The following is a 12,213-nucleotide window of genomic DNA, read 5'->3' on the forward strand; positions in this document are numbered from 1 at the left end:
ATGCTATAACTAAAGCTATAAGATGTTAAATGTAATCCCCAGCAAATATCTAAAGAATTTTTTTAAGAAATGATAAAAAAATTAAATGTTTCATTACAAAAAATCAAACTAAACACAAAAGAAGACAGTAATAGAATAAATGAGTCAGAAAGGCTGTAAGGTGTATCGATAACAAATAGGAAAATGACTGAAGTAAGTGCCTCCCCATCAGTAGTTACTTTAAATGTAAAAGAATTAAATTTTCCAATCAAAAGACAGATTGTTAAAAAAAAGATTGGCAAAATGGATGAAAACACATGATTCAACCATATGCTGTCTATAAGACTCACTTTAGGTCCAAAGACATAAATAGGTTGAAAGTAAAAGGATGGAAAAGAAAATCCACTCAATAGTATAATGGCTATACTAACATCAGACAAAACAGACTTTAAACCAAAAAGTGGTTATAAGAGATTAAGAAGGACACTGTATATTAATAGAAAGTTCAATACAACAAGAAGATGTAACAATTGTAAACATCCATGCACCTAATAACAGACCAACAAAATATATGAAGCAAAATTGGATGGAATTGAAGGGAGAAATAGATAGTTCTACATAATAGTTGGAGTTCAGTATCCCATTCTCAATAATGGATGGAACAACTGGATATACAGATGCAGAAGAATGAAGCTGGACCCTTACCTAGCACCGTGTACAAAAATTAACTCAAAATGGATCCATGAGCTAAATATAAGACCAAAAACTATAAAATACTTAGAAGAAAACATAGGACAAAATATTCTGACATTTGACTTGAATGACAATGGTTTCTTGGATATGACACTAAAGGCGCAGGCAACAAAGAAAAAATTACACAAATTCAACTTCATAAAAATTTACAATGTACATGAAAGGATACTATCAAGACAGTAAAAAGTCAACCCAAAGAATGGAAGAAAATATTTGTAAATCATATCTGATAAAGGATTAACATCCAGAATATATAGAAAATTGCTAAAAGTTACCACCAACAAAAACAAAAACAAAAAAATGGGCAAAGGACTTGAGTAGACATTTCTCTAAAGAAGATACACAAATAGCCAATAAGCACATGGAAAGATGCTCAAAATTACTAATTGTTAGGGAAATATAAATCAAAAACTACAGAGGGACACCACCTCACATCTATTAGAATGGCTATGATAAAAAAAATAATGATAACAAGTGTTGGCGAAGATATGGAGAAACTGGAACACTTGTGCACTGTTGATGGGAATACAAAATGGTATAGCTGCTATAGGAAATGGTATGGAAATTATTCAAAAATTTAAAAATAGAATTACCACATGATCTAGCAATTCTATTTCTGAATATAAAACCAAAGTAAATGAAAGATGTTCTTGAAGAAGTATCTGTATACCCATGTTAATAGCAGCATTATTCATAATAGCTAATACATTAAAGCAACCCAAGTGTCCATCAACTGATGAATGGATAAGCAAAATATGCTATATACATACAATGGTATATCATTCAGTCTTAAAAAGGAAGGAAAGTCTGACATATGCTATAACGTGGATGAACCTTGAGGACATTTTCCTAAGTGAAATATGCCAGTCACAAAAAGACAAATACTATATGATTCTACTTACATGAGATACCTAGACTAGTCAAATTCATAGTCGGAAAGTAATATGGTGGTCACCAGGGGCTGAGGGGAGGAGGGAATGGAGAGTTATTGTTTAAGGGGGTTTAGAGTTGCACTTCTGTGAGATGGAAAGAGTTCTGAAGATGGATGATGGTGATGGCTGCATAACAATATCACTGTATTTACTGCCTCTGTACTATACACTTAACAATAGTCAAGATAGTAAATTTTATGTTTTATCAATTTACCATGATAAAAAAATTGGGGAAAAAAGTAGAAATCAATGCTTCCTGTCCATGACACATATATAGAAATAATATCCAGGTGGTCTAAAATTGCACTGTTACTTTGGATTTATGTAATTGATGAAGGATTAATACCTTGAATAGGGGGGTACTTAAGAAATAAATATTTGTTAATGAATGTTTCATTTCTCATGGGGATATTCTCCAGGAATGAAGAGCAGAGCAATATCATGATAATCTTTATGTCACATTTCTTGAATTAAGCAAAGATACACTTGGGAAAATACAAAATACCTACATAGATTTTTGGAAATGATATACAAGTTGTACCTTTTTTCAATTTAACTTTTGCTTTTTCTTTTTTTTATTTTGGCTTACAACTGCATGATAGAAATTTTGAATTTAGAAATATTGGTTCTCATATTTTATATAGCACCATTTTCCTTTTTTCTTAAAATGAAGATTCACCTGTCCTTAAAAAAACTATTCAAAAGGTAATATACTCATTACTGATTCTACAATTTGCTGGCAAATAAAATGTAGTAACTGTTCAGTTGGTCTTTGCATTAGATACATTGTTATAAAAAAAATGCCAGGATTTTTTTAAAAGTAGCCTATCTAATTTCTTTCTAAATTTTTAATGCCTTTTTTTAGTTTAACTCTGCTTTTAAGAAATATACACACGTTTGGAATAAAAGCCAGTTTTAAAATTTATTCTATATTATATGCTATTAAGCAGTACTGATAGAAAAATTTCTGACACAGTTCCTTCTCAAAGCATTTGAAAATTCATACAAATTTATGCATGGAAAACACATGAAAGGGCACCTATCAAAATCTAGGAGCAATTTTCTGTTGGTGACAGTGAAATTACAGGAAATTTTTATCTTCTTTTTCCCTATCCATATTTTTAAATTTTTTATCAAGTAAACATATTACAATGTAGAGATAACTCTTGAGAAAAAGAAAACTATTACAGGAGAAATGATCTTTGGGACATTAAACTTGACATTTGGAAGTCTGAATTTTCACTTAGCATATTTTCTCACCATTAATGGATTTGGATGTAATTGGAGTACAGCTCACCTTGCCATCTGTTAAATGGGAGTGAAGGAAATACCTTCTTCACACAGTTACTCTCAGAGCAGTAGAGAGCTTATTTAAGGCACCTCCCATAGTGCCTGGCACACTGTATGTGCTCAATAAACTGTAGCTGTTGTTATTATTAGTATATTTTAAAATTGTAAAAATAAACTCCCTAGGTACCCTTTAAGCCTTATTTAACCACATTTTCAAATCAACAGGAGGTAAACAGTTTGATCCTTTAGAAAAGCAATCAGAAAATTAAGCTGCTTTTTTCCCCCCAGATTTTCAATTAATGAAATACTACAAACACACAGAAGATATCAAGAGAAACCCACACCCTTTCTTACTCTTCTTAGAAGCAAAATATTACAGATACAACTAAAGCCCTAAACTCTCCCTTCCCCTTTCCTATCCCTCCAGAGATAATCACAACCCTAAAGCTGACTTCCATGCACATTTACTTCCATGCACATTTTTGTACTGTTTCTACTTATATCCATTACTCTCCATATTTACATCCATACTTTATAATACATATAATTGTTTACATGTGGGGAAACATGAAGCCTAATCGGAAATTCCTTCCACTTGGGATGCTCTTCTTCTCCATTTCCCCATCTTAAAGAATAATTTGTTTTTAATAAAACTTTGCTTGATCAATATGAAATGACTCCAGTTGTAAACCTTGCATTCTATATTGATGCATGTTTAGCTTTAAACCAAATAAAGTTACAGAAAGACAAGCCAAACCTCCCTGAGGGCTCCATGTAGAATGGTTTGTAATCCACATTCTAATTATGACTTTTAAAACATACAACTTAGAAAAGTAATTACATCTTAATAAGTTTGTTCATTTATTAAATTGGGTTTTACTCTAAAATATTTATGTTACTATGTAAACAGAACAGATCTAATTAATCAAGTCAACAAGAGAATGCAGTTATACACAGAAATAAAATTTTTTTCTAAACCATATTCAAATTTAAAGCACCAAATCATTTTTGGAAAAGAATTACTACTTCTCCAAATTATTAACACAAATCCCATTTCTTCAAATTTTGTTTTTCAACCTGAAAATATAATTTATGGAGAGCTGTTACTGCAAACTATGACACATGATTAGTACATATACAGATAGAGGATTACTAACACATTTATGGCAACCTGAGTGATGAACCCATGCTATCTCCTACTGGTCACCACTTCTCTTCTCACTTCACTTCTAACGTTAGGAAATTTAAGAATGTTACCTCTCAGGCCTCTGCTCACAACCTAAGAAATAAAGTGAATGATGATAGTCTGTGCATGTGAGTAGGAAAAACTCACTCCTCCTCCTTTGTGTTTCTCATTTACTACTCAGAGAGAACATTTCACTTCTGACACTTCTGATCACCAAATGCATGGGTGTTTTTCCCCTACAAAGCTATTCTCTGTGACATCATCATAATTCAGTTCTGAGACAACCAACTTGTATTAGCGTCAGATCTCACAACATAAGGGCTCAGCCCCACAAGACTGCCTTCCTCCAACACTTCAGATGCCAATCACAAGTCCTAGGTTGTCACCTGTGCTTCTGACAACTGGCTATAAATCAGGGTTCCCATGACCTCCTTCTTGGGTATGATAATTTACTGGAATGACTCACAGAACTCAGTGAAACACTTACTTATGTCCATTGGCTTATTATATAATAAGGGATATGATAAAGAATACAGATGAACAGCCAGATGAAGAGATACATAGGGAGAGTTCTGGGAGGGTCCTGAGTACAGGAGCTTCTGTCTCTGTGGAGTTGGGGTGCGTCACTCTCCCAGTACTTGGATATGTTCAACCTGGAAGCTCTCTGAACCCCATATTATTGGTGTTTTTTTGAAGGCTTCATCACACAAGCATAATCAATTAATAACTTTCCATTTCCAGTCCCTGACCCCTCTCTGAGAATAGGAGTTGGGCAGAAAATTTCAAGTTTCCAGCCATAGTTTTGTCTTTCTGGTGACCAGTCCCCAACCAGGAGCCCACCCAGAGGTACTGCCTAAAGACACTCCTACCAACCTGGAAAGTCCAAGGACTTAGGAGCCCTGTGTCAGGAACCAGGGTCAAAGACCAAATACCAGAACAAAAGATGCTCCTAATGCTCTTGTCACTTAGGAAATTACGAGTTTTAGAAGCTCTGTGCCAGGAACTGGAGTCAAAGACTAAACATTAGAAAAAAAGATTCTCCCAGCACCCCTATTTATAAAAATTTTAGGAGCCATGTGTCAGGAACAGAGAGCAGAAATCAATATGTATGTATACTTCTTATTATTTCACAGTATGATACACAACTCCGTCTCTTTCCTTACTATGAACTTTTCTTGGCTTTCTAATACAGAAGTCTGATAATGAGTTTGTCTTTTCAGGAAAACGCAGAATTAATTTCTCTGCTGCAACTCCTGGTATCTATCTATCTATGCATCCATCCATGTATACAGTTGACCCCTTCATTATGATTTATTTAGAAACTACAGAGAAAAAGTACCCAAACAATGAATTTGTTAAGCTCAAATTCTCAAAGCCATCATATTTGTCAGGCAGGATCTACCCAAATATAAGGAAAAGTCTTGACTCAGAGCTTAAACTACACCGAGGATGCTTGAGAAGCAATAATATTGTGTTCAAAAAGAAGTTGAAACGCTAATATTTGAATTAAAAAAAAAAGTAAACTCTGAGCTCCAGAGGGCAGAGTCCATGTCTTACTCATTTTTGCCTTATACTACCTCTAACACATAGCAGATGTTCTATGAACTTTTAAATAAAAGTAGGAATGATTAAATAAACAGAATTACTTTTAGTGGGGTTATGTTCTTGGCCCTGATTCAGGTATGTCTAATTTTCCTAGCCTGGTGAAACCTTTTTGAATGCTGCTGATGTTACCTGAAAAACTGGGTTTGCCTCTTGGCGGGTGTCAAGCCAAAAGATCCAGAGAGGGAAGAATTTATTATTTGCAGCAAGCAAGGAGAACACCGGGAATCTTTCTTAAAGCAATGTCTCCCCAAACAGCAAAATTGGGGAAGTTTTAAGCTAAGGGTACATGCATATTCATGAAGGGGCTTGGGTGAGGTCACAGAATTGGGGCAAAGGTTGACAGGGCCCAAACTTTGGTTAATTTAAATCAGGAGGGTGAGAAAAGGTCAACATCATCATCCCTTAGGTTCTAGTTGATCTGGTGATCGAGTGCTTCAGGCTAATCTTTATCACTGAAACAGAACTGGGAGTCTGATAACAACTGATAAATTATCTTTGCTATTGTTACTTCTCTTGCCTGTTAACAGGCATTCTTTTGTTCCTTTTAGATCATTAATTACTGAGACCTGTTCAAGGACAGGCATTGTGGCCAGGCTTAGATTACTAAACAGCCCAGGCCAAAAATGGCTTCTCTTATGTCAAGAAAGCCATGCCTGGTTCTCTTTCTCCGGGTACTCCCTATCCTATTTGCTTACAGTTCCATCTCCGATCTCCCATGACATTGCAGGTAAACTGTCGGCTAGGAATGCAGTCAACTTAAGTCTGGACTGAGTCTAGATGATTCACTTCAAACTCACATGGCTATTGGTAAGAAACTTTCTGCCCTTCACCATGTGGGCTTCTCCATTCAGCTGTTTAATACATTACAGCTGGCTTCCCCCAGAGCAAGTGGTACAAGAAAAAACTAATAATGCTGTATTGCTTTTTTAGGACCTTGTCTCTAAGTCATACTGCCCTATCTATTCATTGTAAGTCATTAAGTCCAGCCCACAATCAAGGAGGGGATGACACAGAGGCATGAATCCCAGGAGCTATGGATCAGGGGGGCCATCTTGGAGTCTGGCTACCACAATTCCCTGTAAGATGTCATCTGATTTTATCAAAAGCACCTCCAGGGATGGGTAGCTAGATTGAGAGGCAGCTCCATCTGAAGGAGGATTAATAAAATGGCCACATTTAGGCTAACAGATTGCTTATTCTTACGCTTGCCCTTAAAACGGTAACTGACCTGACTGACCAGTTGCTACTCACAGCTCCAGTTGCTACTCACAATAAAGCTATTAATTTTACTGTTTCTGCTTTATTCCAGTCGGGAAAAAAAGACAGAAAAAGTGACAAACAATATTCTCTATAGAATTGGTTGCCTGGAGGCATCATGACGCCACTCTAAGTCTTATGACGAGAAAATGATTCTGTTGATTGTTATCTATGTTTTATCGTTTGAGCAATGGCTATATAATCACCCTACCCCATCCCAAAGGTGGGTTCATAGTTTTGAAGGCACCAGCCTGCTGTGAGTCTCCTTTGCCTAGCAAAGTAATAAAGCTTTCTTTCTTTTTTTAAGTTCCAAGACCCCGTCTCTGAGTTTCAATTTGGCTTGTCAGGGACGGAGGCCAATCTTTTGGCAACAAATCCATTTTTGAAGAGCAGTATGGTTTAACTTGTACTGAGTTAATATCTCCAATAACTTCCACACATCGGTTCTAACTCAATCCCAAAATGTTCTTCCACAAGACAGTCAACTATTTGAAGACATGCTACTCCTTCAGTCACTGGAGTGACAAGAAACTCAAATTTCTTTGACTACTTTTTTCTGTGATAATCTGTTTTTCATTTTGGTCCCTTGCTTGTAGGCATGGCTTCACTTTTCAAGTGTATGGGCAGAAGCAGCCTCGTACTTTGCTGGAGGGCAGAAGGAAATGGAGAAGACAGGATCCTAACTTGAGCTTGAAACTCTATTTACATAGATTGCTTTTTGCCTAATTGTATCTCATGATTGATTCTTACCAAGTTTTCAGTTAACTAAAACTCCTAGATCTGTTGCTGTTGAGCCACATATCTCTCCTCTTGAAACTGTGCAGCTGATTTTCAGACCCAAATTCAGAATCTCCTATGTATCCCTGTTAGATTGTTCTGTGTTTTCCTTTACTTGTTTAACAGCTGCAAATGACTTACATGTATACCTCTCAAATTTTCTGATGATACAAAACTTTGACAGCAAGTTAATACTGGCAGGTTGATTTCCTCAACTCTGAAATGTCAGTGACTGTAAGAAGCACCATTGATTTCATAATGGTTTTTCAGGAAAAATGACACTACCTTTTTCAAACAAATTAACCATAAGAGAGGCATCATGATTTCAGAAGTATTATAATATGACAAGAATACATACTAAAATTTGTATAATATAATGGAAATGGAAATGTTGGGTGGTGTCATTGTAAGAAGATAAGGTAGGGGGTTCCTTATAACGAATATGTGTATACCTTTAGCCTAAAACTTCCCCAATTTTGCTGTTCAGGGAGACACTGCTTTGGGAAAGATTCCCGGTGGTCTCCTTACTTGTTGCAAGTAATAAATCCTTCCTTCTCCAGATCTTTGGCTTGGTTGTGTCTTTTGGCTCAACACCCACCAAGAGGTGAACCTGGTTTTCAGGTAACACAACCACACAGATAAGCCACTCCAGGATTCCTGATACTCTGAAACTGTCTGAGATAATAACTGTGTTTTAAGCCTATTAATATTGGGGAGCAATAGACAACACATACAGGGATGCTGCAGCTAGTTCAAGTATCTCGTTGGACTATTTTGTCTTTTATGGTCCCTTTGGTTTTGAGAGTCTATGATGAGGTATGAGATAATGTATTTGCCTACAAGATTATTCCCCTACTGGGAGTTAATGCTAAGCAGATGAAAACAAATTGTCATCGATATGCATTATTTTGGATGGCAGAAATAGCTTTGTTACGTAGAACCTTACCTTAGTTGTGGTAATGAAATCATATTTCTATAGAGTTGGTGTTAGGTGGAAGGCATGACAAGACTCTAGTCCCAGAAGCCTCTGAGATCCTGGAAGTGAGAAGAAGCACTGATTAGAAAACTTTGACAAATTAAAAGCCGTTCAAAGAATCCCAGGCATCCATCCCGGGCATCAACTTTGCTTGCTTCTTTTATGCTCTTTCTTGTTCTGGATCCATTTTTGATTACCTGGTGAGGGTTTGTTTGTTTGTTTTGTTTTGTTTTCTTGCAGGCATTACCTCATTTAATTCTTCAACAACATCTTGAGGGTGGTTTTATTATTATCACCCTTATAGATGAGGAACTGATCCTGATATGGTCTTTGTCTATCCATCCCAACTGTCAACCCACTTCTGGCTACCGGGTCTCTGCTCTCAGAATCCTTCCCACAGACAGGCCCATTGTCCAGCTCAACTCTTTAGCATTTCTTTACTCTTGGTTCCACACTTGTACCTCTATTTATCTGGGACTGACTGGCTTATCTAGGTTTTCTTAGATGTAGGCTTTGCTCCACCTGTACTAATCACTTCTGATTTGCCAGAACTTGGAGGTCATTATCCACTCCTGATCATGTTCTAGACCTAGGAAGCTTTTCATTTAGCCAATATTCCAGCCCCTCCATGCCACCCTGGTTCAATTAGTCCTAGCACATGGACTCTGACAGGCACAAAGGTGTTACTACAAAAAAAAAAAAAAATGGGAGTCTTTTTTGACAGACTTCAGAGCTGTATCATATTCTAAACATTCTCAGGTGGGGCACCCATCAAGGCTTATTCTGTCCTGGAAACCTATATTTTTGTGATTTCTACTCTACACCTTGTTATATACATTGGATCTTTCTTTTACTTAACATCTTAAATGATTACCCAAGTTCGCCTCTGACAGGGAAACATTGAAACAATCTTTGATGATTCATTTAAACCACTTATTTATAAAATTTTGAAGATGATCTTTCAGATACAGCACTAGGGATTGCCCCTAAGGCTCTCAAAACAAGCTTAATAAAATAGTGATTTTTCTTAGTGTACAGAACTGGGGCAGAATAGAACCTGAAAAAATAGTTACTGTTACAAATGTGTTAATTAAGATCTACTTGAAAGTAACTAATTCCTGAATCTGTCCACCTTGGCAGCACCTATAGGATTCATGATTTCATGCCTGACGTCTTTCTTTTGCACTCCAGTATGGAGGTAAATCAGGAAAATGCATACCTGCTTTCTTAGACTCTCAAACACATTTTTGTACAAACCAATGCCAACAGCTGTGTTAAAAGTATATGAGAAACAGTTATTTCGGATGAGTTTAGCACCTACAAAATACTCAAGTAAATTGTGACTATTAATTTCAGTCAAATAGACGATCAAAGACATCCTCTCCTTTTGATCCTCCTGGCTGTTCAGATTCTATTGCCTTCCTCATCAGTAGAATTCACTGAGTGTACAGATAAAATCTGCAGAAACCTCGACAGCAACTGACAGGCAACGCCACAGCCTTTTAACTAGTGCTTTACCTCATTTTAGCACCTTGTATTTCCCTACCACTTTACACCATGCCATTCCTATACTGAAATCATTATGTAAAATGAAATGTGAAAGGAAGCGGTTGTCAACCTTAGAAAGATCTGAGCATTCACACACCTGGGCCTTTACAGTGGGCAGTTCAAAAGCAAAGTCATCTATCTAGCCACAGAGGGAGGGGAGTTAAACTGAAATTATGACTATTCAGTGTCTTTATTACTTTGAAGAGCAAAGTGTCTTTGATCCTTGTTCTGATCCGCGCTTCCTGGTAACACTGTGCAGAGCAGATTGCTGCATCTCATCAGCCACTTTGGCATTTAACTCTTGCTCATACCGCCTTCCCAAACAATCAGGAGGAGCATAAAGAAAGCAAATATTGTACTTAGTAAACACAAGTGACAGTGTGGGAAATAAATACTTACTTTCAAAAGTAGAGCTTTTAATTCATTTGGTCAATATAAAAGAAATACATCCTTATTAGAGAAGATGTTGAAAATGTTAAAAAGGAGAAAGAAAGAAAAAAAAATCCTTACCCCACACCTTAAAAAAAAAAAAAAAAGAGAGAGAGAGACAATTACAACACCAGAATACATTACAATCAAACTGCCCACCATCAAAAGATAACCATTAATAAAACTTCAAGGCATTTCCTTTTGGGTTTTTATTCATGCAGTTAAAAAAAAATTGCCATGATCATCATATATACGTACATATATATATCCTATATAAATGCTTTTGTGTCCCATTTTCACTTCCAATTATAACACAAGCAAAAATGTATATTTTAAAAGTTGTGAGTAAAAGAGTTTAGTAAAAATATGTTTCATTTGAATTGGAAGTTGAGATTATAATATCACTTGAACATCATAATACATACTTCTTCATCATTCTACCACATCTTTTTGCGCTATTTAAGTTGAATATTATATCTTTCTAGATTGTGAAGACTGTTACCATTCTGGACAGTGAGTATGATTGTTAGCAGTTATTGTATTTTATGACAAATTTTAAATGTTTTAAATCTGTTAGTTTGTAGTAGTCTGACATTTATATCATGGAATATTTTATTCACCTCATTAACATATTACTAAAGATCTAGCATTACCTTTGAAATGAAATCATTCTATTTTTATAGTAATAATAATAATATCCTTCTGTGACTCAATCATTTTAAAACTCCAAATTACAAATATTTATTAAACTCTCAATGTTCCATCAGTTCTCCTCCCACACACCCATACTGCAGTCCTGACATAAGACACATAAGGAGTAGTAATCAAGAATTTAATTTCTTTTTTTGAAAATTGTCAAAAGCTTGCTACACCAGCATCCAGCAACAGGAGGAGAAATGTCTCCAGTCTACTACGCTCCTCTCCAAGCCAGGTTTTAATTTGTTGAGAAGGGGGAAAAGAGCCTATAAAAATCTTGGCAAAATACAGAGCTGCTAATTTAATCAATTTTAGTAGTTAAAGCAGTGATTTCAAGTGCTAACACAATCTGTTGAAAGAATTAAATTCCAAGGTAGGGGAGATTCATTTATTTCTATTTTTTCTTGCCAGTGTTCCAATCTGAGGGTATGTGGACAGCCATCATGTACCCAATGAGGGACTCCCTCTCCCAAGATTTAGGAGGATTAGGCATTAATTCAAACCCTGAGTAGCAGAGAAATATACTCTCCTTTTCCCTGGAAAAGGTTTCTGAGATGCAGATGAAAAAAACCTCAACTGATATAGTAACAGATACCTGCCTGAGACTGCAATAAAAACGAAAATCATGCTGAACCAAAAGAAATAGCTATGTGGCTTTTACACACTGCCAGAGAGAGGGGGGCAGGGAGTGGGGGACGCTCTGCTTCTCACCTGGCACTGAAACCTCCCAGCTCTCATTGCCTCTTGTCATTAAATTTCTATTATAGCAGTATAGTGGCACCATA

At 36.1% G+C, this 12,213-nt stretch overlaps 1 long non-coding RNA gene across 1 annotated transcript in view; it reads right to left on the bottom strand.

Annotated features, from left to right (window-relative positions):
* The window catches only part of LOC106730779, a 111,166-nt gene that overhangs the window by 28,856 nt on the left and 70,097 nt on the right, over nt 1-12,213 (bottom strand). Inside the window, exon 3 of the long non-coding RNA XR_004326606.1 lies at nt 8,726-8,814. This is a non-coding gene — a long non-coding RNA (uncharacterized LOC106730779). The remainder of the gene's footprint in view (nt 1-8,725; nt 8,815-12,213) is intronic.

This window comes from Camelus ferus, chromosome 16, assembly GCF_009834535.1.
Source record: "Camelus ferus isolate YT-003-E chromosome 16, BCGSAC_Cfer_1.0, whole genome shotgun sequence".
NCBI lineage: Eukaryota > Metazoa > Chordata > Mammalia > Artiodactyla > Camelidae > Camelus > Camelus ferus.